Here is a 26,272-nt window from a genome sequence, read left to right as displayed (position 1 = left end):
ACATGCATCTCGGTTGAAACTGGAAAATGCCTACAGGAAGGGAGAACACGAAAAACCGGGCCAGGAGTATCCTTTTGAATTTGAGGCTATGAATACATTCAGGTATGCATCCTGTGTCTGCTGAATGCTTTTAAATATTCATTCAACAAACATTTCTTCTGTGACCACCATGCACACTGTATATCTTGCTTCAGACAACACAGGATCCTGACCCTTCAAGAGCTGGCAATGTAGTGACAAAGATTTAGAGAAGAAGGCCTTATTCAGGACTTTTGCAATAGGGTCAAGGTTATAGCAATGGGAGAGAAAAACAGGGCTCAGCTCTGAATATAGTAAAGATGGCTGAGAATTTACAACCAAGGAGCAGAATGGGGGTGAAGGTATAGCAAAAGGAGTTATGAAGAGGAAATACCAAGGGCAGGGGACTCAATCTTGACTAATGTAATGGGATGCTTGCTCAAAGAAGGCCAGGATGAGCACACATAAATGGTAGGGGATTCTCTCCAAAGTGGCTTAGCAGGAATCTTGCTAAGACCCGGCTATGAAAATGCAGCAAGGACAGGGCTCCAAGGTCAAAGCCTAACTGAGAAGGGGCCTCAAAGGGGCCTAACTAAAGTTTGGTCAAGGACACAGACTTGGTCAGGGAGAGAAGGGAGGGCAGAAGAAGCCAGAGGATACTCTGGCACTTAGCAAAGACTTCTCAAAGAGACATGATGCTCAAGCGCTTTAGAGGCCGTGTGCAGGAATCGGCAAACAGAAATGCAAGGCAAGCAGATGGTTTGCAGTGTGTGCTAAACACAGTGGGGTAACTTTCCAATGGTCAGCTGTGGCCTGAACCAGGTTTCTCTACAGGGCACTACTGACGTTTGGGGCTGGAGGATTCTTTGGTGGTGGTAGTGGAGTGTGTATGTGTGTGTATACGCGTGCGTGCTGGGGGGTGTAGGACTTGCAGTGGCATCCTTGGTATCTACCCACCAGATGCCAGTTGCCCCACCTCACTCTTTGTCACTCCCTCAAGGTCTGACAACCAAAATGCCACCAGATTCTGTCAAATATCCTATGGCGGCAAAATCATCCCTGGTTAAGCAGCAGCAGCCAGAGGGAGGAGTGCAGGACGCAAGCAACACAGGAAGGACAGCTGCGCAGATGGCACACAGGAGGGGCAAAGTACTCGCTGTGGGGCAGATTCCCCGTTCTCCAGATACAGTGATTTCATATGCAAGAGAGGCAGGAAAAGGGAAAAGAAAGGAAGTGAGTTGTTAAGTGGGGAGCCCGAGAGTCCTGCTCTAAAACACCTGGAGAAACTGACATGACGACTGACTGATTGCGAGTGATCTCTGTGAATTAGGATGCTTTGAAAAGTACCCCATTTCTGACTAATAACTAATAATGAAAAGGGTGCAACAGAAACACAGCCATGTTTTCTAGGGCTTAACTCATCACCATTTTCAAAGTATTTGTATGTCTTGTCACCTTTGCCTGTGGAAGTTTCATAAATTTTTTTCTTGTTTACTTTCAACATATATTCCTATTGCACACAACTTTAAAATATAAAGAAAAAATAACAATTCCTAGTCCAAGTGCATGAATGTGTGACATTCTCCAGAGATTTCCAAATTTTTTCTCTAATTTAAATAACCCCGATTTCCATGACAAAGAACAGCAGTCCAGGTAGCAGGTTCATTTGTACCATCCCAGAACTGACCTCACTTGCATTTTGTTTTTTTCTTCTAGCATAATTAGCACCAAAAAAGTAGAATATTTAACATGCCTTTCCAGCTGATTTTTAATCTATTCTAATACATGAGTTTAAAAATGCCTACTTGAGAGCTTCAGGGATTACTAAATAATAAACCCTGAAGGTTCCAAAATCTGGTTAATAGTCAGACCTGCAGAATATGAAATATAGTGTTAATTTAGAATAACATAATGCCTAAAAATGAAGCCAGTTAGGTCTAACTGAGCGATGAACCACTTGCCCTGTGTTGTGTACAGAGGCTGTGCTCACTGGGCATGCTGAGCTACAGATTTCCTTCACTCTCAGCAAAGATGTTTACTGGGGTCTCTCTCTTCATTACCCAACCTCATGAAGTGTATGTTTGCATGTTCCGATAAAACACAAAATGACAAGGCACAGTCACAATTAGGACCCTGAGAAGCTGCATCATAAAATGGTATCTGTCTCCAAATGATTGTTCACTTAACCGTGATAAATATTTATCAGCATGCAATAGAACAGATCCTTAAGACAACTGGAGTCCATGTTGAAAATGAAGGGGGACTTTCATGTTTTCCATCCTCCTCCTTTCATAAGTGCACTCCTTTAACCTAAGAAATGACCTGTGAGATACGAGGACTTTGATTTTTAAGGTATAATTGTATCACAGGAAAAAATTGTATCACAGGAATGTTGGGTTCATACTTCCAATATCTACTTAGAGAAACTTGGATTTATTGTTATATCGTGAGTTAAGACAAGAGAACTGTGGGAATGGGATGTAAATGAAACAGTGCTAATTTGGATGGCTATTCAATGGATAACCTTTCATATCGTCAGTACTCTCATTGGAAAAGTGTGTTTTAAATGACAAAATAAAGATGAAAATAAACTCCTTAATGAGTCCTATTCTCTCGTTGGCCATGAGGTGTCAACTGGGGAAACATAAGGACTGAGATCTATACATCCTGATGCTCCACTTCACTTGCACAGTTCAGGCCGCTGCTGCTTAGATACGGTGCCTGTGCATTATCACCACGTCAAGTCAGACGCAGCCAGGAGAAAAGTGCTATATGAAAAAGAGGATTTTGCCTTCCTGGGTGAGTTTCAGACATGAAGCCTGTCTTCTGGCCAGAGTAAATAGTATCTGCCCATCAACCTCTGTCTCTTTTAGACACAGAGCTAACGGGCAGCTGTGTCCCCTGGTAACACCCATGTCAAACGCAGGGCTCCTTCTGCAGACTGTGTGAAGCTACAAAAAAACATGCAGCAGCCATTCTCAAGCTTGTGTGTGCACCACAATCCACGGGAGGGCCTGGGCAACACAAATGGCTGTATCCCAGCCTCAGGATTTCCACTTCAGGATGTGGAATCAGAGAATCTGCTTTTTTAACAAAATTCCCAGGTGACACTGAGGTTGCTGGAGTGGGAGCTGCACTTTGAGAATCAGATTGCTGCAGCAAAGGAAGAATCCAGAAGGTGAAAAACTTCTAGGGGCACTTCTGGTGTGAATGTCTTCCCCAGTCTGTAGATTCCAGGGTCTCTGGGATCTTCCAGTCTCTTTTCTTTCCCTTCTTCATCTCACTCCCTTTATTTCTTCCTTTCCTCCCTTTTGTTTTACTTGCATTTCCATTTTTTATTTCTTTTATTCTCTGCCCTTCCTCCTTGTCTCTTGCTTTTTTTTTTTTTTTAATTTTGTTTCTTTCTTCCCTTCAGTAATAATTAGCCTCCTACCAGGCTCTCAATAGAGAGCAAGATTACAGACAGATCCAGCGTGGAAGAAATGCAAGGCTAAGACCTCATTCCTTGGCAAGGAGGATGAGGTGCAATTTTCAGAGCAGTTTCCAAGAGGAAAGATACGATTTCCTTCCTAAGCATTCAACAGCAGAAGCTCTCTGCTTTTGTATTCAGCATCTCATAAGCTAAGCTCATAAGGCTCTGTGAAATAGCACACACAGAACAGTCACTGTGTGCACATACCGCTGGTGCGCTGTATAGATTTTCAGCATTAATTCTCATTTGAGGGGCTATTCTTGCATTTTAGGCTAAATAGTCCCTTGGTCTACTTGTAACTTGCACTTAACTGCCATGCTGGATGAAGATTTATAACAAAAGTGGCGATTATGAGAACATTCCTGGGTGAAGAACTACCTTAAAGAGACTTTGTCTTTATAGTCTTGTCATGCTGGACTCTGAATATTAGACACATACAAAAAAATTCATACAGCGAGAGTTATCAGACTGCAGAACAGCTTCCCAAGGGAGGTCCCAGGGCCTCATCACTTGAGTCATTTGAAATGAGATGGAGCAAATGCTTGACTACACCATTAGAGAACAATCCTACCCTGGCAGAGGACACACAAGATGACCTCATAGATCTCTCTCATCCCTCCCAGGGTCATAAAATGAGAATGGAAACTCTGACCCGTCATCCTGCTGCAGGGAGGAGTGGACTCCCCAGCGGGCTCTACAGCAATATCTCAGGGGGTGGACCATGTTCCAACAGTCACCAAGGAGAAAAAAGTCCCCTCCGCAGACTGGTGTCAAAGGATGCCCCAAATAAAAATCTAAAGAACACTCTCAAAGGAGGCCCAGGATGTGTCTCTGCAGACATTGGCTTAACATGTAATGTACTGCCAGGTTTCTGGTTCACACGATGGATCTCTATGTTCCAGCTGTGAGAGGAGTGAACTGTCAGTTTGCTTCCTGTCTCCTTGTTTCTTGAAGATATAACTGCCCCTGCTATAACCTATGTGCAAACAAAGATAAGTGCATAGGTGACAACCATGACACCTCTTACAGTTCAACATAATGTGGCCTGTTACATTTATAGTCCAAACCAGCTAGAATTGAGATTAATCTCAGACAGCAACTGGTTCCCCCATCCCCTCAATGCCAGCTACTTAGGAGAGAACTCTTGCCAGCCTTTAGCAGGAAGGATTTGGAGAGGCCCCACGGGGCTTCTCCAACTCAAGGCACACTGTGGCTGGGAAAAGCCACCTGAGCTGCTTGCATCATGTTAAGATCCTTTAATAAATTGCAGGCAACTGCACATGGATGGAGTGGAGAGAGATCCTGGACCTGATCTGACTCAACATGCTACAGTTGTCATTCCAATTCCAATAGCCCAGGACTGCAAAACCAGCTACCACTGCCCACTCACATGCTCTCTGAAGCAAAGCTCCTGTGGTCCGTGGGCATTCCCACTTAGGTGGGCTTGTTTTGTATCACATGACACAGCTCCCTTTTCCATTCTGAGCATAGCTAAACAAACATCTTTACACCTGAGCCAAGGAAAGTTAATTCTCATCTGGTTTGTAATTTACCAATGGAAAAGATCCCCATGTGATATTTCCCCTGAAAAACAGACTCAAATTCTGTTGAAGCCAGGATAGCTGATGGGTGAAAAGACACCATGAGGATGTCATGAGCACAGAGGACCCAAAACTGAGAGGGAACAGTGGATAAATCTGGCAATGGCAAAAGATGCCAGTGAGAGAAAGAACCTATCAGTGGTACAAGAGGGAATCTTGGCAGACAGGCACCTGAAACTGCCTCACTGCCTGAGCTTGCCAACCTTTTCTCCTACAAGTAACATTTTTTAAGAAGAGGTGGCCCAAGTATGACTGTTCCTTGAAACCAAAGGAGCCCAATTATTAAACACTCCAAGGCTCCTCACATCTCATCACTGTCATTGTATATTTAACATCAAAGCTCACTTAAAGCCTTGAAGACTGTGGCTTGTCAAAGGTTTTAAAAAAATGAGAGCAAGTACTGCTTGGCACTTGGTCCTCAGCTGAGAGTATAGAAACTGGAGACGGAATGTAGGATGACCTAGGCATGGAACAAAAGATGGTGGCATCTAGACTTGGACCTCAGATTTCCAATGACTTAATTTTCCTACCCCACTAAAAGTTATCTATCAGATCACCCTAAAGATCTGTTTGCTAAGAATTCTAACTCTAGGACAGAAACATCATCCTCACAGAATCATCACTCGCGGAAGGTTTCTATCCCTTCAAGTTGATGCTCAATCTCAAAAGCACATGTCTGACAAATGACGACTTTGCCTTGGGCAAAGGTATCAGGTACATTTAAACACCTGTTCTTTTCCTAGTAAACATTAAGGCACTATCTTTCATCCCAGGCTGTGGACGAATGGGTGATGCAAGCAGGATGGCTTCCAAATTATCCAACAATACAGTGTGAATGTGATTCGACTCTGAAACTCATGCAATTTGGTCCCCTCAAAATCTTAACCTACTGGTACCGAGAGGATGAAAACTTCACCCAACTGTGGTATCTAGAGGTAGGGACTTAGGGAAGTGATGAGATTGTTCGAGTGGAGCCCTCTGAAACAATCCTGTTGGGTTTATCAGGGACAGAGAGACCTGCGCACTCCCTGCCCTTTGCCATGAGAGAGTCTGCACCACCTTGGCACTCTGCCAGCAAGAAAACCATCAGAGACTGAACCATTGTGGGTCTCCCCAATCTTGGAACAGTGACCTACACAATTCTCTTTTCTTTATAAAGTTAGGCGACCTCAAGTCTCTTATTATGGTGATGAAAGTTGACTGATACGACTGAATAGAGAGCCATCCCTAGTACACATGGAGATATATTCATCCTCGCCAGACCAGAATGACTTTAAGTCCCAAAGCTCTTTGCTACTTTCAAGCCAAAATAGTTATTTCATGGTAGATGATGCCATAGTAGATCAGGTCCACATGAAAAATATCAAGCATGTTTAGTTGATCATGATCGGTGGGTGTGAAAACAATAAAAAATAATAAGAGAAAATGCTACTTGCTGAGTACCTGCAGTGTCACTGGCTGTAACTTCGCATACTTGGCTTCTCAAACCTCACAATAACTCTGGGTATGCAGCACAAATGCTCATAACTGAAGGAATTGGAGCTTCAACAGAGGACTGCCCCAAGCACGCCTGAGAAGCATCTGTGAAACCTGGGAGCTTCGTAGAAAAGCAGAATCCTGAGCCCCAAGCTGGACCTAGAGAAATAGGGGTGAGGCCCAGGAATGGTCTTTTAAGAGACCCTTCAGGGACTTCTCAGAACAACCAAAGTTTAAAAAAGAAACCCTGACTTAGCGAGCAACTTCCAAGGCCAAATAAGTAAAAAGGGGCCGAGGCAACACGCGAGGGTTTGTGCTGAGTGTTGGAAACTGTCCTATCCACTTCAGGTAATTAACGAGGAGCCAGGCTTGGGCTAATCAGGTTAACACCTGTAATGCAGGATTCCCCTGAGATCAGGATCAGGAGCCTGCAGAACTCAGCGTGTCCCCAGAGACTCTACTGGGCAGAGTCCTGCGCTGCCAATCCTGCTTCCTTCCTTGCTTGTGTTTAGACAGACATCTGGATGGTACCAACCCCACTTTAAAACTGCTCTGACTCAATAGGCTAGGATGCTTCCTTTCATTTCTTTACAGTTCGATGTGAATTAAACTAAGAACCCAGGGAGTGTGCTCCGTGCCAAACACCGAACCAGCACTGTCCGGTAGAACACTGACCCACCTTCTGTACCTGTGCTACCCACTGTGCTAGCCATTCATGTGACTATGGACCACTTGAAATGTGTGACTCATGGGCTGACTATAAATTTTACTTAAACTTCCATTCATTTAACTTCAAATAGCACCTAGTGGACACTGGCTACCTTAATTATTTGTTAGCCCAGTTCTGGATGGCATCTCCTCTTTAAACTCTTAAGCCTATGAGGGTACAACCCAATGCTGTCACCATTTTAAAAACAGGAAAACTGAGGCTCACAGTAAAACTGTGAGCCCAAGGACACACAGCCAGTTAGTGGTAGGGTTGGGGTCCTAAGCCAGGACTGCTTTTACTCAGGGATTTACCAGGCACGAAAGCATTCGGCTGTCATTAGAGAATCCTAGGGAAGCTGTGGTCCAGAGGTCTGCCAGGCAATGGCAGTGGTGACAGCAGTGACCCTAGGGCCTCTGTAAGGTGTGTGCGGGCCTCCGTCTCCAGGCAGCAGCAGTGGCACTAGTCTTTGGCAGCCACCAGTGAAAGGATGTTTGAACATCATTCTCATGTTATTAAATGTGCATTTTCCACTTAAAAATAAGAAGCTTCTGTCACAAATGATTTATAAGGAAACAATGCTCCTCCTGGCGAGCACTCCTATAGGAGCTTTCTACTGTTTCTCTTTCCAGATTTAAAAAAAAAAAAAAAAAAAAAAAGCTCATGCGGATGTTATACACATGCCTTACTGTAAACTCCCTGAGGCCAGTCCACTTCTCTAGGCTCCACCCAGTGTGCACCGCCATCTCAAGTGGGGACTAGAGGTCTCAGATGCCTTAGCACCCTCCACCTCTCACAGCAGGCTAGGGGACGTGGTCCTCCCCCAGCCACCTCCACACTCAGGATACCTTAGTGCCTCCACTCAGTCACGGCAGCAGGCTCAGCTCCGCCAGGGGCCAATCCTGAGATTCTAGAAACTGGATGGCACTTGCTTATCCCTGTTCTCTCTTCCAGGTCCAATGGAACAGGAGGATCCTGGTACAGGGGAAACAGGTGTAGGACCAGACTTAACTCACTTTCTGTGCCAAGCCCACTTGGAAGCACACAGTGTCACCCAGGGCAGGTGACTTAGCTCTCTGAGCCTCAGCCACGTCCAGGCTAACATGAGAAGAACAAAGACCCTTCATGGGTTGCTCTGAGGATTCAGGGAGGGCAAGAGAGTGGAGCACGTAACCTCGGGTGAGTCACGTGCACGGTCAGGCTTCCCTTCTAGCACTCACTCCAAATCCTCAAGTTCCTCCAGGCTCATCTCAGACCCAGTCTTCCTCAGTACGCCTTCCTTATCCTCCAAGCTTCCACCCATTCTCCCAATTTCTGGATCCTTACCTGTATCTCTTCTAGTTTGAGGAAGCACGTCTCAGTTCTTAACATGCTTGGGCGTGGACTCTTCATGTGGCCTCAGCGTCCTAAGCACCGATTCTCGGCCTCACCCACATTTTCCTGCTGCAGCCAGCCCACGGCCCTGCGCCCAGCCACTCAAGTGAATATTTGTTTCACCAAATTTCTATAGACAGTTTTGTATACAAGCTGTCGAAACCAAATCCATCCACTCAAGCGTTATTAAGCATGAACTGTATCTACTAAGGACCAGGCATGGACATTGCTAACAGAGGACACTGCAGGGACCAGAACAGACAAGACCCTGAGCTGTCACGGCACTTACTGTCCTGTGGGGGCCAGGGGAGTGTGACAGCTCACAAGTGGATGAAACAGAGAACTGGTGTCTGCTAGGTGGTGATACACGCTATAGAGACACATAAAGCTGGGAAGAGAGTTAGGGAGAGCAGAATTCAGGAAGAAATGTGCTATTTACACAGTGGACAAAGAAGGCATCCCTGCAAAGGGGATATTTGGGCGAAAATTTGCAAGAGCGGAGGTCATTTTTTAGAAAGAAAATTAATTTGGATGGCAGGAAATCGTAGGCCTAAGAAATGCTCCATTCTATACTTGGAAGGATAGCATAAAGGAAATAAAACCTTTACTTCACCGACTTCCCTCAGTTTCCAAGTTTCATCTATTTTAATAACAGCTAATGCCTACTGGATACTTATTACATGCCACGCACTACCCAAGCACTTTATATAACAGCGTCCATCAGCTCAAGAAAGGGTATAGATCAGGGAGAGAAAAAGTCACTGCGCTAAGAGGCTAAGACCGGGTACAACAGAACAGGGAGTGGAGGAGACTGCCGGCATCTGCATGCACCTCTCTCCCTAAGGCAGACACGTGCCACATAGGCACGCATCTTGTCAAGAGAGGCTGAAAATCTGGTTTTTATGTAAAATCTTCTAATTTGAAACATGACAGTAGGCAATTAAAGGTTTTCCAAAATTTTAGATAGGACTTTTTTCTTCTTTTTTTTAAAAGTGTTTCCAGGACACAGTTGGTGCAAGTAGTCAGTTTTCAAGCTCAGGCATGGAGAGCAGGTGATGAGTTAACAGAGGAACCCAAAACATGTGGCAAGATCCTGTTCTCACAGTCACCTTACCCCTGCCCCTGAGCCCTGCTGCCTGTGCCCTCTCCTGTGCCTGCTCAGGGGACTGCAAAGTTTGGACTCTGGTGAACACAGGGTCTTTGTGTATGGAAGGAATGCTCTGCCCATTGGGGTTTGAATGCAGAAGTAGACCATGAATTATCTTTTAAGTATGTAGGCATCAAAAAAATTCTCCTTTTGTTGCTTGTTGGTTCTTTTCATTATTACTATTTGCTTGCTGTCTACCAATAAAAATGCATTTGGCAAAATCAACCAGAGAAAACACCATCTTTATTCTAAACAGTTTTTCTTCCCCTTTCACTTGATATTTCTAAATTAACTTATCAATAATGTATTAAAGTAATACTCAAAAATGGAACAATACTGCACCTTTAAGAAAATATTATTTTTCCTGAGGTCCTATCAAGGTAAATTTCATCAGTATTCAAAGAATGAGCAAAGCACTTCAACAATTTATTTCAATAAAAGAAGACTTAGCTGAAAGGAGTATAAATGATGAGAACTTGCTTTAAACTGATTTATTCCCTGCAGCAATAAAAGGAATGTTTCTTCACTCAGCTGTTTAATATGCAAATATGCAGAACATCCAGCCCCTGACAGCACATCATTAATAAAACCTTGCACTGAGCAGAGAGCCCGATATTTCATCCTGATGAAAATACATGATGATGATTTTAGACTGTAGACTTTTGGAGTAGGAACAATGCGCTTTGCTGGTGATGACACCCACCAGTCAGGGCGACAGAAGCTGTTCGGACGCGTAATCAAATACTGAGGGCTGCTAACGGTTCACATTGTCGGGGCTCAAGCGAGTGGGAGGGCAGCTCAGAGACGGAAGGGGCAACGGCAGCTGAGACCCTCCTCTTTTGCAGATGGGGGCATGCTACTTTATTGTGGGGTTTTTTGGGGGGTGCAGGGAATGGGGTTATGGAGGAAATGTTCCGGCTGATGCTCGTTTTATGTCCATAGAGAATAAGGCAGCAAGGTATAGAGAAGATACCGACCTGGGAATTTGGATCCCTGGTGGCTCTCTGTCCAGCTATTGCCCAGTTTTGATTGTGGAGTAGGTACTTCTAAAATACTCTCTCAAAACAAGCACAGTGGGGGAAAAGCCCCTGTAACTACAGCATCTGCTTTCCCTATCCACTGAACTCTCAGTTTGAAGGTAACAACATTTGATAGGACTGCAAAGACTTTTAACATTTCTTTTTCACCTTTACAACTTCTTAGATTTTCCAGATCTTCTATGAGTATGTCATGATTCGAAAAAAAAAAAAACTTTGCTTTTAAAACATGTGATTCACTTTATTTTTAAAAGCTGTACCTGTGAGCTAGTGCCCAGTGGCACCCGAGAGTGTGAGGTAAGAGGGACCCTGCCTCAGAGTAGCTGGGGACCCTCACTGAGACCCTCATGCTTGTGAATAAAGTAAATATTTGTGAAATGTTAAATAAGTTATTAGTTTTAAGTGCTTAGAAGACTGTCCTGAATGTGGCAAGGCCCATATAAGTATTTGTTAAATAAATGACCAGTACAGCAGATGAAATATTCAAAGTATTCCAGTCAACAGAGATGAGTTTTCTATAAATATTATTTCTTGAGATACATAAAAGGTATGATGGACACTTTTTTTTTTAATCCTTTAACCATCTAGTATTAAGTTTACTAACATCGGAAGGTTCTTGTCTAAAACATTCCTCTGACTTAGGGAATTTCTGGACTAAAACTCCTTGTGACCTTGGTTAAGTCATCTACCTCCAGACATCCCACCTTCCTTATCTGTTAAACATGTGTTGCCATAATCCGACTTACTTTGATAAATTTTTACAGACTTAATATGATTGTCTAATCATCTATGTAAACATTTAGAACAGTGCCTGGCCTACAGCAGGCGTTCAAGCTTGTCATTTATTGAGCACCTACTGTACACTCAACCGTCTGAAAGTATTAACGCAGATCTCCATGAGGACCCTTCAGTGTCAGCACTGTCAGCCACATTTTGTTGAAGTGAGGCTCAGGGTAAACAACTAGACAAGGCTATATGCAACAAGCAGCATGGTCTTGAACTTGGTTTTGTCTTAAAATCCTACATTGCCACTGGCTTTACCTCAGATTTGCTCCTCTAGGAAAAAAAAAGGAAGAAATCTGATACAGTGACTGTTGAAACAATATAAAGGAAGAATAGATGTCCTTCTACTTCAGTCCCAGTTCCAAATCCTGTTCAAAGACTCTCCCTATCTTTTGCTTTTTTACAATCTATTGAAAAACAGTTTATACAGCAGTAAGCAATGAGAGAAAGACAGATGGCTAAGAGTATGGGACCCATTGCTAGGAGAAAATAGTAAGTATAAAGGTAGGCAAATAGTTGATGGAAAATGTGTATTAATGAAGAAACTTTGCATGGCTTTCAAAAAGTTTCTTGTCCTAAAGTAAACTTATTTTTAATTCCATTTTCTGCAGATTTTGTTAAGTGCCCTCATTACTATTAATTTCTTGGTGGCCACATTGCTATTTCAAAAGCATACATTAATAGAGAAAGGCCACTCATTTACCTGCAACTTGTGAACTTTTTTTTTCAATTTCAGATAATTTGAAAATAAGAAATCAGTAAAATTATTCTTCAAATAAGTGAAGGGGATTCTTCCAGCAAGGATGAACTCACTGAACAAGAGCTGGATCAGAACACCTCCCTCCCCTCTTCTTATCCCACATTCCTCTGTCTCTCCATCACCTATGTGCTGCGTTCCTCATCCAATCAAAGAATAACTCTCAGCACCAAAAGAAAAAGAGCTGATGGATTTTATTTCCAAATATTTCAATTATAAATCAATCGTTTAGTAAAATTCAATGAAGTTTGCAAAATTTCCCTTTGAATCAGCTCCCATTGAGAATCCAAAAAGTCTTGGGGGCAAAATTTCAAGCGGTCTCTTGCAGGTTTTAGTAAACTCCAAGCCAGTCCTTTCCATGTTTCTGATTTTATGTGCTCAGTAATATGCCCTCATAACTCAAATGGGATGAACCAATTAAACATTTCCCTGTAGTCTCTAAAATAGCTGCTCTTGGCATGTTTTTTGCATGGCACAAACCTCTGCGGGAGGATACGATAGAAATCTTGCACTATTTAAATATAGAATTGGGACATCAAAGAAAGGGTTGTATTGAAATAACATGGATAATTAAGGAAGTGGAGAACAGTAATAACTGATTTACATAAAATGCTAATGAGTCTCTTGACTTGTTTGGCAATTTGCACTTTAGGCTTGGTTACTGTGGCTCCAAATTTATGATCTAATTTTTATTTTAATAATTTCTTTTAGCAAGTTGTAACCAATACTAATGGGTGCCTGCCAACATGGAACTTCTTCCTCCTTCCAACATCCCAGAAACTTCTCTACCAGTCAAGCACATGGGGCCCAGACTGGGGTGGGGGTGTGTGGGGTCCCTGGTCTGGGAGCTCCCTGGATGCCTTGTTCTAGTGAGCTGTCTTTATGTTACTGATGATCAATATTGTTCAAAATATTCACCGTTGGCTAAGGTAAATGGGTTAGGAAACTTGGAAGACAGACATAGTAATTAACGGCTAAGGATCTCCTTGTAAAGGGTACTTAAAAATCCATGGAAAATACAGCTAAAAGGTGTTAGTCTGGGTGTTAAAAAACTTGAAATTCATAGTTTTAATACAATATGTGTTTTTCATGATTTTTTGAAGTACTTTTTGATGCACAGATTTCAAACTTTTTTTTTTTTTAGCCAAAATAAACTTCCTTTTTATTTCGTTATCCTCCAGCTTTCGTAAGCACCTGAGCAAGCCTGCTCCCTGCTCCTCAGAAAGAGACTGGAGCCGGCACCCTCGTGCTCCAAGTTTCCAATTATGCTGCACCACTCTCTGGTGCCTTTCACATCTGAGAAGAAAGGATATGCTCTGAGGATCCCTGCTTTATTGTACTCTTCTGCTCATCTGCCTCCCAGGGCCACCGCCTCCCGTGAATGAGAATGAGGGCTTGAGCTGTCCCAGCAGGACTTGGCAGCACGCTGACCTTCAGCGTACCCTGCTTCCTCGGAGCCCTCTAAGCATGATCCATTGCTTTCTCGGGCCATTCCCCCTTCACCCCATTGATGGGTTTCAGAGCTACTTAAATTTCCACGTCCCGACGTGCAGCGGCGTGGCCGGGGCTCTGAGCCTTGCTCTCTTATGGATTGTGCAAGGTCATCGCCGGGGAGAAGAAGGAGGCAGGCAGAGCATTTATCAGGATGTATTGCTTTACTTTTTCTATCCATCACCAAGGCGATGATTCTATTTTAGTGAAAATCCATTGAACTCCGATCAAGTCAGATGGCTGTTATCATTGGAAACTCAAGAGCTGCCAGGCCATAATCAGTACAAATGCCGGACCCTGAAATGGGGGGCTCCAGGCCAGTGATGGTCTTCTGGGGATCTTTCTTGATCCTTCCTGCTTTTAAGATTTTATCCAATCACTTTTCTTTCACATTTCTTTTCAACTGTTCCCTTTACAAGTGAAAAAGTCCAGTTATACTAGGTGGAATGAACCAATTACAAGCAATTTAGGTATAGTTTGGAGACACAATGGTTTCTTTTGCCATGCTGTGCTGCTTACTAAGGGCCTAATAACCTGGTTCTCCATCAGAACACCTGTGCACACCTGAATGATCACAGAAACCTGACTGTAAGTAGCATGTGTACGTGCACACACACACATTCCAGTCTCAGCTCAAATAACCACCCTGTGCAGTATGTTGCGCACTCTTCAATATATACATTTTCTAATCATCACACTCAAAGCGTACAATGTTAAGAGTCATTTCTGTCTCCAGTGCTATATTCTTATGATAAATGTCCTTGCTTGTATTTGCATGGGCTTGGGAAGGTTTTACTCTATAGTTATCACCTTGAACACACACACACACACACACAAAGAAAAGAAAATGGAAAATTCCAAAGCTCCCTGGCAATGTCTTTTTGGCCTGTCTTCTGGTTATGGATTTAATTAAATCTGACATTTGAATAAAATCACTTAAACATATTTGCTGCCCTGTCGGTATTCTAAACTTTTGTGAAAGGCAGAGTTGTTAAATAAGATGACAGAATCGTTTTTATCAGGATCCTGAAGCCAACCAAAAGCAAAAGGTTTTCCCTGTAGATTTTCATGGATCATATTTCTTCCCTTTTCCCAGTTGAAGACCAAACCTTGGAGGGGTAGGCAGAGAAGAAGTGAATTCAGGTCCCTAAAAGCCCAGTGCCTGGGAGTCCACCCTACCACTCTTAAGAATGTAAAGCAATCTGTCCACACATTTCATACCATATAATCTTTACTTCATTCCCTTTTATTAGCAAGGATAATTGAATATTGACAGTGCATCCTTAAATATATTTACATCCCAAATAACAGCAATAATAATAAGGAGAGTTATTTATTGGTCACTTATTCTTAACCAGGCACTGGGCCAAGTCCTTTACATATGCTGTCTCCTGTAGGACTGAAATCCACCTCCAAGCGAGATAGGAAATCTCCATTCTGAGGCTGAGGAAACCAGGGTTCTGAAAGCACCAGTAATTAACCAGGTGAACTGGAAGTGGCAGCTTTGGGAGAATGGTTTTAGTGCCCACCTTACAGACTTGTTAAAACAAGCCAAAACTCTAATAATGTCTCTATCACAAATGGACTTACCTAACAAAATAGAAATGTACTCTCTCACAGTGCAGGAGCCAGAAGTCCAAAGTCAGGGTGTCTGCAGGGTTGGTTCTTTCTAGGGGCTCTGAGGAACTGAGCCAGGCCTCTCTCCCAGCTGATGGCAGTTCCCTACATTCCTTGGTCTTCCTTGGCTTGTAGAAGTGTCACTCTGATGTCTGCCACTGTCTTAACATCACCTTTTTCTGTGTTTATGTCCTCTGTTTTCTAAGGACATTCTCATTGGATTTAAAAACTACTGTGATCCAGTATAATCATTTCTGAACCCCTTCCTTACTTACATCTGTAACTTATGTGGAACTAAGTCCATGTGCTGAGGTCCTGGGTAGGCATGAATTAGGAGGAGCAATACTATTCAACCACTGCAGCATTCATCTGGAATTTAAACCCAGAGGTGTCGGGCCCTGTAGCTCTGGTATCTAACCTCTTCACCACAGCTCACTTTGAGAGGGACACACGATTGCCACCCCCAGGCTTCAGATTATATGTGCACCTGCTGTTCTCTCTGCTCACAAAGCCCGTCTTTCCTTGCCTTCTAAACTGCTCAGCTTCCCAAACTGACTTGCTTACAAAACTCCACTTAGATCCTAGGCCCATTTTATGTGGGGCCTTCTTGGTGGTAAAGCTTCCTCCTGCACACCTCCTCATACTCTTCTGCCTACCTTTACTCCCTCCCTGGGAAAGATAACCACTACTTTCTCTGGCCTACCTCTCACGGTACTTGGCCCTTGTATTTATCATACTGAATTTTTCTCATGGTTCACTCATATGCTTTGTCTACAATAAACTGAAGGATCCTAATTCATCCTTGGGATCCAGTGCCTAGTTCAGAGTAAGATGACTATGAGTGGTGGTTGAATGATAAATGGATAGATAACAGAACGGATGGAAACTTGTAATATCATTCCTGGATGCCTAATGACATTTTGTCTCATGGTCCTTGCCCTTGAAATACTTAGAGAATGCCCAAGGGGAGTTGAGATGAAGAAAAGGACAGATCCATCTGGAGGTCAAAGGACTAAGCTGCATGGTTTAAGTCTAGCATTTTTAAGAAGAACATTGGCGGAGAGGAGAGCAGAGTGCACACCCTGGAGAGCAATGAGCAGCACACTTGGAAGAGTCGGCAGGGAGTCAGGGCTTACCACTTAGTCACCACCAATGCCTCACAAGGAGAAGCAAACAGACTCAATCTGATGGGAGGGAACGAAACCAAAAGGAAACAAAGGAGAGATTTTTCAAATGAGTCTATTAGAACACTAACGGACAGTAATGGGAACTCAGATCAGAATCCTATTATTTGCAGCACTATCACCTTTAATTTTCTATAAGATATAACCCCCCCAAAGTATATTTATATTGAGATAACCCAATGAATAACAATGTAAACCTTTTCAAGTTCAAAAATGGTGTTAAAAGAGACTTACAGTACTGCTTCAAGAAAAACAGTCTGCTAGTAGGAGCAGAAACCTAAAACTGAAATGCCAAAGATCAACAGATAAGTTCATCCATGGATTCTCATTGAAGCTGCTAGCAAATATAAAGAAAGTAGTGATTTTGTCTCCCTTTAAACAAAGGGGCAAAATTTATATGCAAGGGGCTTTATAAGACTGGAATAAACTAAATTCTTTTAATGAGAGACTGTGTTTATATTAAACATTGATACAGGCTTTTAAAAGCTTTGGTTCTTGTGAAACTGGTTTTAATTGAATCTGAAAGCAAACTCTCTCATGCTATTTCCTCCAGCAGAGGTCCCAGAGCCGCGGCATTGGACGAATACAACGGGGAAGTGACCTCCAGCCATGAGAGCTTGAGTGCGTGCTGGCGGGCCACCAGTGAGTGATGCTGAATAAATCCCTCATCTTCTACACCTGAGAAACCCAAAGTCCACTGTGCTGAATGTGATACTGTGTACTTAACACAAACCTCCTTAACCAGGATCCCATGCAGGAAGGTCAACAGCATTGCTTTGTCCACTTTACAGATGAGGAAACTGAGAATATAAATTCAAGTCGCGGTCAGGGAACTGTTAAGCTTTGGCAGTGTGTTTCAGAGGCAATTTCTGTCTGACTCTGGTGCCCTGCCCCAGAGGCATCCATCATGGGGAGGCTAAGTCAGGCTGCAGCCCAGCAACTGACGATGCCCCCACATGAGCCACTGCAATCACAGCGCCTGGGCTGAGAGGTAACACAGTGCCTCCTTGATGAAAAGTCATCAAGTCAGCATAACCTGTGAATGGCAGCTCACTGTCTGCTAACTCATTCACTCTCCAGTGAGGGACTGCATGGCAAAGACCATGCCCTTGGCATCACCCTTTTCGGCACACAACTACTAACAGGAAGGGACAGTCACTACAATTTTTGACAGTGGCAGAGGTTGGTTGGGGCTAATACCACTGCAAGCACTGGCTCACTGGCTCTCACGACCACATGGTAGAGAAGGGACTGAGTTACTCCTGCCATCCCCATTTCACAGGAGAGGGGACTGAAACTGACAAAGGTTAGGTAAGAGCAGCAAGGCTGCACAGCCACTGAATGACAGAGGCAGTCTTTAAACACTCTCTGTCCGACAAGCAAGACCCATGGCTTCTCCTCATCTTCCTAGGCAGCTTTTAAAGACTGTTTGCTGGCCACTGTCCAGAGCACTGCAGCACTTCTTCTTGTCTGACACCCACAATGAGTGACCTTTTGAGCAGACAGTATGTGCCATGGGTTTGTGAAAGATCATGGTCCACACAACAGTTCTCACCTGGGGAACTGAAGATGGTTAGGCTTCGTGGGGAGGAGAAAGAGAGTGAAAAGTACTGCTTTAGAGATGAATAAATTTTAGGAACAAACCCACCAAGATTCCAGATTCAGAACGCCCATCGCAGTTACAGAAGGGACTTCTAATCCAGCCAACCACTGGGTTACAGCATAGGAGATCTCGTGAAGACGACTTAACTGTCAAGGCCCCTCACTACAGAAATGTCACCCTCTGGACATCAGCACTGTCTTAGGGGATGCTGACCTCTGGCTTAAGTCTGCATTACCATGGAACCTCCTTAGGAAGCCTTCTTTAGAAGTCTGCCTGTCAGGAGAATTAAATGCAAACTTTTATCTCTCCTTTCTAAATCTCCTCCTTTCAATCACTAATCTCCCCAGGAAAGAACACAACCAAGCAGTCCCATTAGGCAGGAGGCAGATAGAACTGATGTAAATCCCCACTGAATTAATGGACCTGCTCCTTACGCACGACGGCCCCTCCCAGATGACCTTGCCAATCAGCGCATCTTGTTTTGTCTGCATTTTCTGATGATTCGAGACCCAGCTCTCATCTGAAGGGATCCCTGCTAGTCCTCAAACAGGCACCCCGACCCCATGGCTCTAGAGGCTAAGTGAAATTCACAGCCATACACAGATGTAAAACGTGGTTTAAAAGGCAAGCTATAATACCCTAACCCTATTAAACAGACCCTAAACATGCTGTGAAAAGCACCACTGTTCCGGGGTTTTACTGCTCTAGAGCCAAAATGGAACCCCTCTAGGTGTAAGATTGGGTATGATGAGTCAGGATAGGCAGCCTGTATGCAGTAACAAGTAACCCCAAATGCCAGTGTCTTACGGCCACAACACAACACAGAAGCACAGTTTCTCCACATCCCTCTCAGACAGGTTGAGCTTCTTGTCTTTGTCTTTTTTCCAAGACCCATCCTGACAGGGCAGCTCTGTGTGGACTAGTACAGGGCGCAGGACCAGCAGAACAGAGGTCATGGGGTAGCACACTGTAGGTTCTTAGGGTTTCTTCCTCAAAGAGATGCATATCACTTCCACGCAGATTCCAGCGGCCAAAGGCAGTCAGCTGGCAGGGGAGGCCATCTGGCCCCCAAGCGTGTACCCAGACAGAAAACTCAGTGATTATGAACAGCCCTACACAATGGCTCCACAATGGGCAGTGCTATTCACAACTGAAAACTTTCTTCTCTGGGCTCCCACAGGCATGGATGGGGTAGAGCCAGAATTCAACGCACGATTCCAGAGACCCTCATGCCACCTTGAAAACACATTGTCTGTAACCAAGAGCTCACTGTTCCAGTAACCCCAACCTTCACAGGAAATTCCACAAGGCCCTGGCCTCTGCTATCTTTTGTCCCCATCACGTTTACCTAATAGATGATCCTACCAATTCCCATTGGCAGCCCTTTGTAGTGTAATGAACAGGATGCAGGCTGATGGATGCAGCCACTGCACAGAAAACGTCAGTTCTTTCATTAAGCAAACCTTCCCAAGTTCATTGTATTGAACCAGGGTTTAGGCTATTAGGCTGACACATGACAGAGCCAATTCTAGTCACATTGTAAGTGCCTATTCATGTTTGGCAAATTCCATGTCACGCACATGCACACATTTACAATTGTTGCCGGCAACTCCCCCCCGCCCCCCGAAATCTATTTTCCTATTTTTAACTGTTAATAATTAAGAAAAATCCCACCTTAATAACAGAGTCTCAACAAGCCTAATGTAGGGAGAGTATAACGGATCGCCATACGGAGTTTCCATTCCACTAGCCGCCCGACTGGCTTGCTCTTCCCAGATGCATTGATGTTGATATACTGCATTCATTTGTAAAAGGGAAAAGAATAAAATATTTGAAAACACAGTTTGAACATTGCTGGCTCTTCTTTCTGCACACATCGTCAAAGAAAAACATTATTTACGAGTTTGGAATCCCTGTAAGTAGAAGGGCACAGGACTAAAGGCACTATGTTAGAAGGCAGGCTTTGTATGAGCCAGTCTGATCAAAGAAGAGTTCAGGACATTCCCAATATGAAGTGCTATCTACTCGACCTCCAACCAGCCACTCCCCACGCACGAGCCCACTCCACAGCATCTACGTGGCAAACATTCACTGGGTGCCTACTGAGTGGCCAGTCCACACTGATGTCAGAACATGAACCAGCAGGAGACAGACAGCCAACATGCAATCACATGCAAACGTGCTCAGTGGTGTCATCCACCCAACCTCTTTCCTCCACCCATTATCATCACCTGGCTCAGTCCCCAGATCGCTCTCTCAGTCCCCTGTGTCACTTCTCGACCCAGCTTTGTGCTTCAGCTCCCAAGCCCTGCAGAATGCTCTTCTCGCTGCAACCAAGGAATCTTTTCAAGAGCATCAAACTGCATCACCTTCTTGTTAAGTAACTTCCATTGGTTTTCACCACAATTCAAACAAAATCCAGACTGCTCACAATGGCTTCACAACCTGAGGGTGTGGCTAACACTCAAACTCCTATCCTATTATTCCACCTGACTCCAAACACAGTGGCTGTTCTCCTTCCCTTGAAGAGGCAGGTCAAATGTACTTCCACCCAGGACTTGGGCACTTTGACAGTATCGCTGCGAATTTAGTTGTTGGGATCTTTGAATGGTTATCATCACTCAGAGTGCAGTTCACATGCCACCTCCTCAAACCCATCTCTCATCACGTACAAAATCGTTACTTGTTTCTTTCTCCTACTTCATTTGTATTTACAATGATGAGAACATTTCAAGACATACCCCTGATATCATAGATATCTGTATCAGAGACAAGTTATAAAAGGGTAATGGAATGAAAATATTAAGTCTGCACTGAAATTTGTCCAGGACATTCATCACAGCAGTATTCATAACAGCCACAAAGCAGAAGCAAGCTTTGCAAATGTTCATAGCATCACCATTCATAACAGTCAGAAATAGCCAAACAGTCACACAATAGAATTATTCATTACAGCCACAAAGTCAAACAACATGAATTGATCACTGGATTAAAAAATGTGATTAATCTATCTATACAGGGGAACACTATTTGGCTATAAAAAGGAAAGGAACACTAATACTTGGTGTAGCATGAAAAAAATCTAGAAAGCATTATGCTAAGCGAAAAAAACCAGTCACAAATGGCCACGGGGTATATGATTCCACTTCCATGAATTGTACAAAGAGGTAAATCATCGGATACAGCAGATTAACAGGAGCCAGAGGCTGGGCTGGGGAATGGCGAGTCACTGATAATGGGTACAGCGCTTCTTTATGGGGTGATAAAATGTTCTGGAATTAGACAACTGCACAACTTTGTGAATATACTACAAACCACTGATTTGTTCACAGTAAAAGGGAGGATATTACAGTACTGAGTTATAACTCATTAATAAATAATGTGATAAGATGTCACTTTCAGGATTAAGTTCAAAAAAGACTCTGTCTTCTGTCTTTCTCACTAACTCCTTCTCTCTCTCTCTTTTTTTTTTTTTTTTTGACAGGCAGAGTGGACAGTGAGAGAGAGAGAGAAAAAGGTCTTCCTTCTCTTTTACAGAGACAGAGAGAAAGGTCTTCCTTCTCTTTTACTTTCTTGCTCAGACGTAAACCAGCCACCACAGAGTTCCTTTTGGGTGGGAACATGTGGCAACAACCATTGGTCAAGAAGGAACTGAGGCCGCTGGTCCCAACAACTGTCAAATAACTGCATCCTGCCAAGAGCTCTGAGCATGAACTTGAGAGTCGATCTGCCCCATCAATGAGAGCAGCCCCCTCGGTACAGCCTCTGAGGGACGTTGAGCCTAACTCAATTCTTCATTCACAAAAACCAAAGTGACAAATATACATTGTTTTCAGATCAACAAACAACAAAAGGATAGCCCACATCACTGAGTACCAAAGCACTAGGAACCAGGCCGATGACGGCCTGGCTACTCCCCCCATTTTGCCACACTCTTGAAACTGGTCCAAAAGGCACAATGTCTGACACAGGTAAGTGCTCAACAGTCTTCTAGAACTGAGGAAAATTTTCTAATACTGGTTTCTCCACAGGAAGCTACAAAATGCTCATGAGAAACAGAACAAATGGAAATGATAAAAATACATAAATCCCAACATGTTCCACTATTTTCCAATCCCTTACATGCAGGATGAATTCTGAACAAGGATGTCCCAGACGTTGGCGAATGTGAGCTGACCTGGGAGCAACACCACTCCATGGACAGACGGGAGGTGGCTGTGAGATTTGGCCTTGGCTCACATGGTAGACAACTCACGCTCAGAGCAGCGCCCCATGAAGCCTCCTGATGAAGTACTGAATCCTAATACACTGCAAACCCCAAAGTCAGGGGGTCAACAATGACACGGGTCTAGAAGCAGTTCATAGCCCTCCTTGAAGCCTGTCCCCCAAACATCTCCCATGCAGAGCCCCACCCATCTCTTGCAAGAGAGATTTATAACAGGGCTGTCAACACAATCTTACCTTTACAGAAAAAGATAAAAATAAGAAACACCTTACAAGAAGATGGCATGGCGAAAGCTAAATCATAAATGTTTGATAAGGAATGGTCAAATCGAGACAAATAACTGTTCAATCCCACTTTGTATTAAGCAGATAAAGTCATACAGAAAATCAATGTGATATATTGAAAGGGGGGAAAACTGCCAGGCTTGGGGATTGGGCTCTACACTATTATGAGGTGGTCATTGCAGAAGAAACAGACAATACAACAGAACATGAATTTTTAAAATTCGAGTACTGATGCCTGCCTTGCTGGACCTGTCGATGGCATTGCAGTCCCCTCTGCTGCATCTGGAGATCCTCTCAGGGGTGATGCAGACATCCCCATGTGTGCAGAGTGGAGAGGCAATGGATCTAACTGTCTTAGAGGGCAAATTGGCAATTCTTTTAAAATTAATTATTTCAAAGGTACACAGACCCTTTGCTCCAGCACTTCTGCTACTGGAAAAATCTCTTCAGATATTATCCTTGCTCAAGTAGACAATATACATGCATAGCATTTTTCATCACTGAGTCATGTGTGATAGCAAAACACGGTCAATAGAGAAACAAATAAAAAACTGCAGAATGTCTATGCATTGGAATAGTGTGAAGTCTTGGCAAATAAGGAGGTCCAGCTGCACCAAATAAGCTCCAAGACAACTATATTAAATGAAAAGAGCAAGGCAATGAATGGGACGCATTTAATAGTACTAACTGTATGTTTTTTCAAAAGGCTACTCATGCTAGTATCTAAGAGTGATTATATATAACATTTCTTAAAGAATCCACAATAAACCTTTAATAATGGCTTCTTTTGCAGAAAAATTTAACAATGAGGGAACATTCACTGTCCATTCTTTTAAAAAATTTCTTTGATTTTCATTTAGGTTAGAAGGCAGAGAGACAAAGACAGGGAGACAGGCAGAGAGACAAAGACAGGGAGACAGACAGAGAGAAAGAAATCTTCTACCTGCTGGTTCATTCCCCAAATGCCAGCAACAGCCAAGGCTAGGCCAGGATAAAACCAGGAACCCAGGGTCAATCCACTTGGGTGCCAGGGACCCAACTACCTGAGCCATTATTTGCTGCTTAGCACAGTGTGAACTATCAGGAAGCTGGAAGTAAGAGTAGAAATGGGACTTGAACCCAAGTGCTCCAGTCTGGGTATCAGCGAACCCGAAGTGGTGTTTTCACTGTTGTGCCAAAACCCTCTCCTATTGTTCAGCCTCACTAAAAGGTTTGAAACTTGTTGCAGGAGTTTCCTTATCTTTTGTGGTTTATTCCCACCAAGTGATTTGGGAGCTGGGTGGTAAGCAATACTAACAACCAGGACCAAAGCAAAGCAGCAATAAAAACTTTTTCAGGAGCACCCTGGCTTATGTCACGAAATATCCCATAAAGGACAAGGAAGAACAGAGGTGCTCATTACTGAGTCTCCAGGCCACGTCCTCTCCCAAGGAACATGGGAACGTGAATGCTGTGCTAAGTGGCCTTCCCCACCTCTCAGGAAGTGGCTCTAGCTCCTGTGTATTCCTCTGTGTCCCCAAGCCCATACCAAAGCTCCTCAAATAAACAGAATCACTTGCTGCCGGAAGAGGGACCTTTCACACACAGAAGTGCATTTTGGAGATGGGCTCCCAGTGACCCATCTACATTGACCACTTATGCCCACGGTAATGACTTCCCTCATGCTGATGGGGAGATTTTAAGTAATCTGTAATTAAAAAAAGAAAAGGCACAATTTGCAAAGCAAACAGATGGGGAAAGGCCCCTGAAATCCTGAAACAGGGAATGCTAAAGGCATAATCAAAGCAGTGAGCTCCTGGCCAGAGAAGATAAACAACCCCGGTATCACGGGGTGACTGATGTGTTTGCTTCGAGGTGAAACAGGAAATGAAGATCAATTAACAATGTACAGATGAGCCAAAAATTACTTGGCTTTATTAGGTGCTCTAAGAGCGTGTGAAGTTCCTGGCAGTGCAGGCCCCTGGGATCCGAGCAAAGCTGATAAAAGCGAGCCAGAGGAAGAGGGGTCTGCACATGTGGCAGGCATGTGTGAGGAGAGCCGTGCTATCTGTTTAAAGAAGAAGAGCGGCTCACACAACTCGTGTATCTGTGACATGACACCGGCTGCCTCCACACAGGCAAAGATAGGGACAGTGTCATTTTTCCAGTACCTTGGGGCATGGCGAACAAAAAGGAAAAGGCTCCTTTAGAAAAAGCCATGGAACTCTCCTGACCCATGGATGGGCGGTGCCAATGAGGACAGAGCTGAGCCCACTGAGCGCACTTCAGAAATGTCAGGTAATTGACAAAAATGATGCCTTAAAAGCGCTTTTATTCATGCTACACATTTGATCAGAGATTCTCAAAATCCAGGGTCCATCAGAATCCCCTGAAGGGCCTATTAAAGCCAGCTTGCTGGGCCCTGCTGCCGGGCCGCCTGGGAATCTGCCTCACAGGTGCCCAGGTGCTGCTGTTGCTGGTCAGGGGCCACACTTCAGGGGCTGCCAGGGCAAGGGCTGTGGTTTACCCAGAACGTGGTCTAAGTCCTGCCTCTGTTTCTTGGTTCTCTCTGTGACTCAGTCAGTCACTTCATGTCTCTGTGCTTCAGTTTCCTTGTTTGTAAAATGGGACACAAGTACCACCTTCCTGGACAGCACTGAATATCACTGTCCTCAACTAAGTATCTGCTTCAGAATCTGACTTGACTTAGTAATACGGTCTTTGCAGATATAGTTAGTTAAAGCACAAGGAGGTCACACAGACACACACAGGGGGAAGATGGCCACGAAGATGGGGACCATGGCTGCAGTGACACTGCCATATCCAAGGAATTCAAGGACAGATGGCAACTCTCAGAAGCAGAGAGAAGAGCCTGGAAGAGATGCCCACTAAGAACCCTAGAAGGGCCCAATCCTGTTAACACCTCAGATTCTGGTGTCCCAGTGTGTGAGACAATGAACTGTCACCTTAGGCCACAGGGTGCATGGCCACCCTTCATCCTAACACACTGCTTTAGGGCTCAGCGATGAGAGCCAGTGTTTACAGCAGGGTCTGGCACACAGTCGGCATCACTCATGTCGTAGTCCATCCTCGTATCCTGCTTTTATCAGTACTGCCTGGCTTTGGCATTTTGCCATGGGAAGCACATTCTCATGGCAAGAAAACCAAAACTTCAAGGGAGAGTACAGGACTGAGTTTCTCAAGCTGGGTGATTTCTGACCTCTCTCCCACCATGCCCCGGGATATTTAGCAACATCTGTGGACATCTTTTGTTATTCAAGGATTTGGGAATGGAGTGAGCTGCTATGGGGATCCAGCACGTGGAGTCCAGAGATGTTGCTCAACGTCCTACGATGCACAGGACAATCCTCTGTAACAATCATCTGACTTAAAGTGTCAACCATGCCACAGCTGAAAAACCTAAAAAGTGAGCAAAGTCACCTGGCCACTAAGTCCACCTCCCAAGGTCAGAGTAATTTATGCAACCCTACACCATTCTTCCTTTTTTCAAATATTTT

General features: G+C 44.0%; 1 protein-coding gene across 4 annotated transcripts in view; it reads right to left on the bottom strand.

Moving 5' to 3' along the window:
* Positions 1-26,272, bottom strand: part of WWOX (WW domain containing oxidoreductase) — a 1,022,922-nt gene that overhangs the window by 456,690 nt on the left and 539,960 nt on the right. For 2 of the 4 annotated variants that reach the window (XM_051847312.2, XM_070062787.1), the window contains one exon: positions 1-26,272. This exon is cut by the window's left edge and continues 22,891 nt beyond it; it is cut by the window's right edge and continues 24,330 nt beyond it. The exons of the other annotated variants lie outside the window; for them this stretch is intronic. The gene's annotated coding sequence lies outside the window, so the exon portion shown is untranslated. 4 annotated transcript variants of the gene reach the window in all.

The sequence above is a fragment of the Oryctolagus cuniculus genome, chromosome 18 (genome assembly GCF_964237555.1).
Source record: "Oryctolagus cuniculus chromosome 18, mOryCun1.1, whole genome shotgun sequence".
Lineage (NCBI taxonomy): Eukaryota > Metazoa > Chordata > Mammalia > Lagomorpha > Leporidae > Oryctolagus > Oryctolagus cuniculus.
This window is presented reverse-complemented; position numbering and strand designations above follow the sequence as displayed.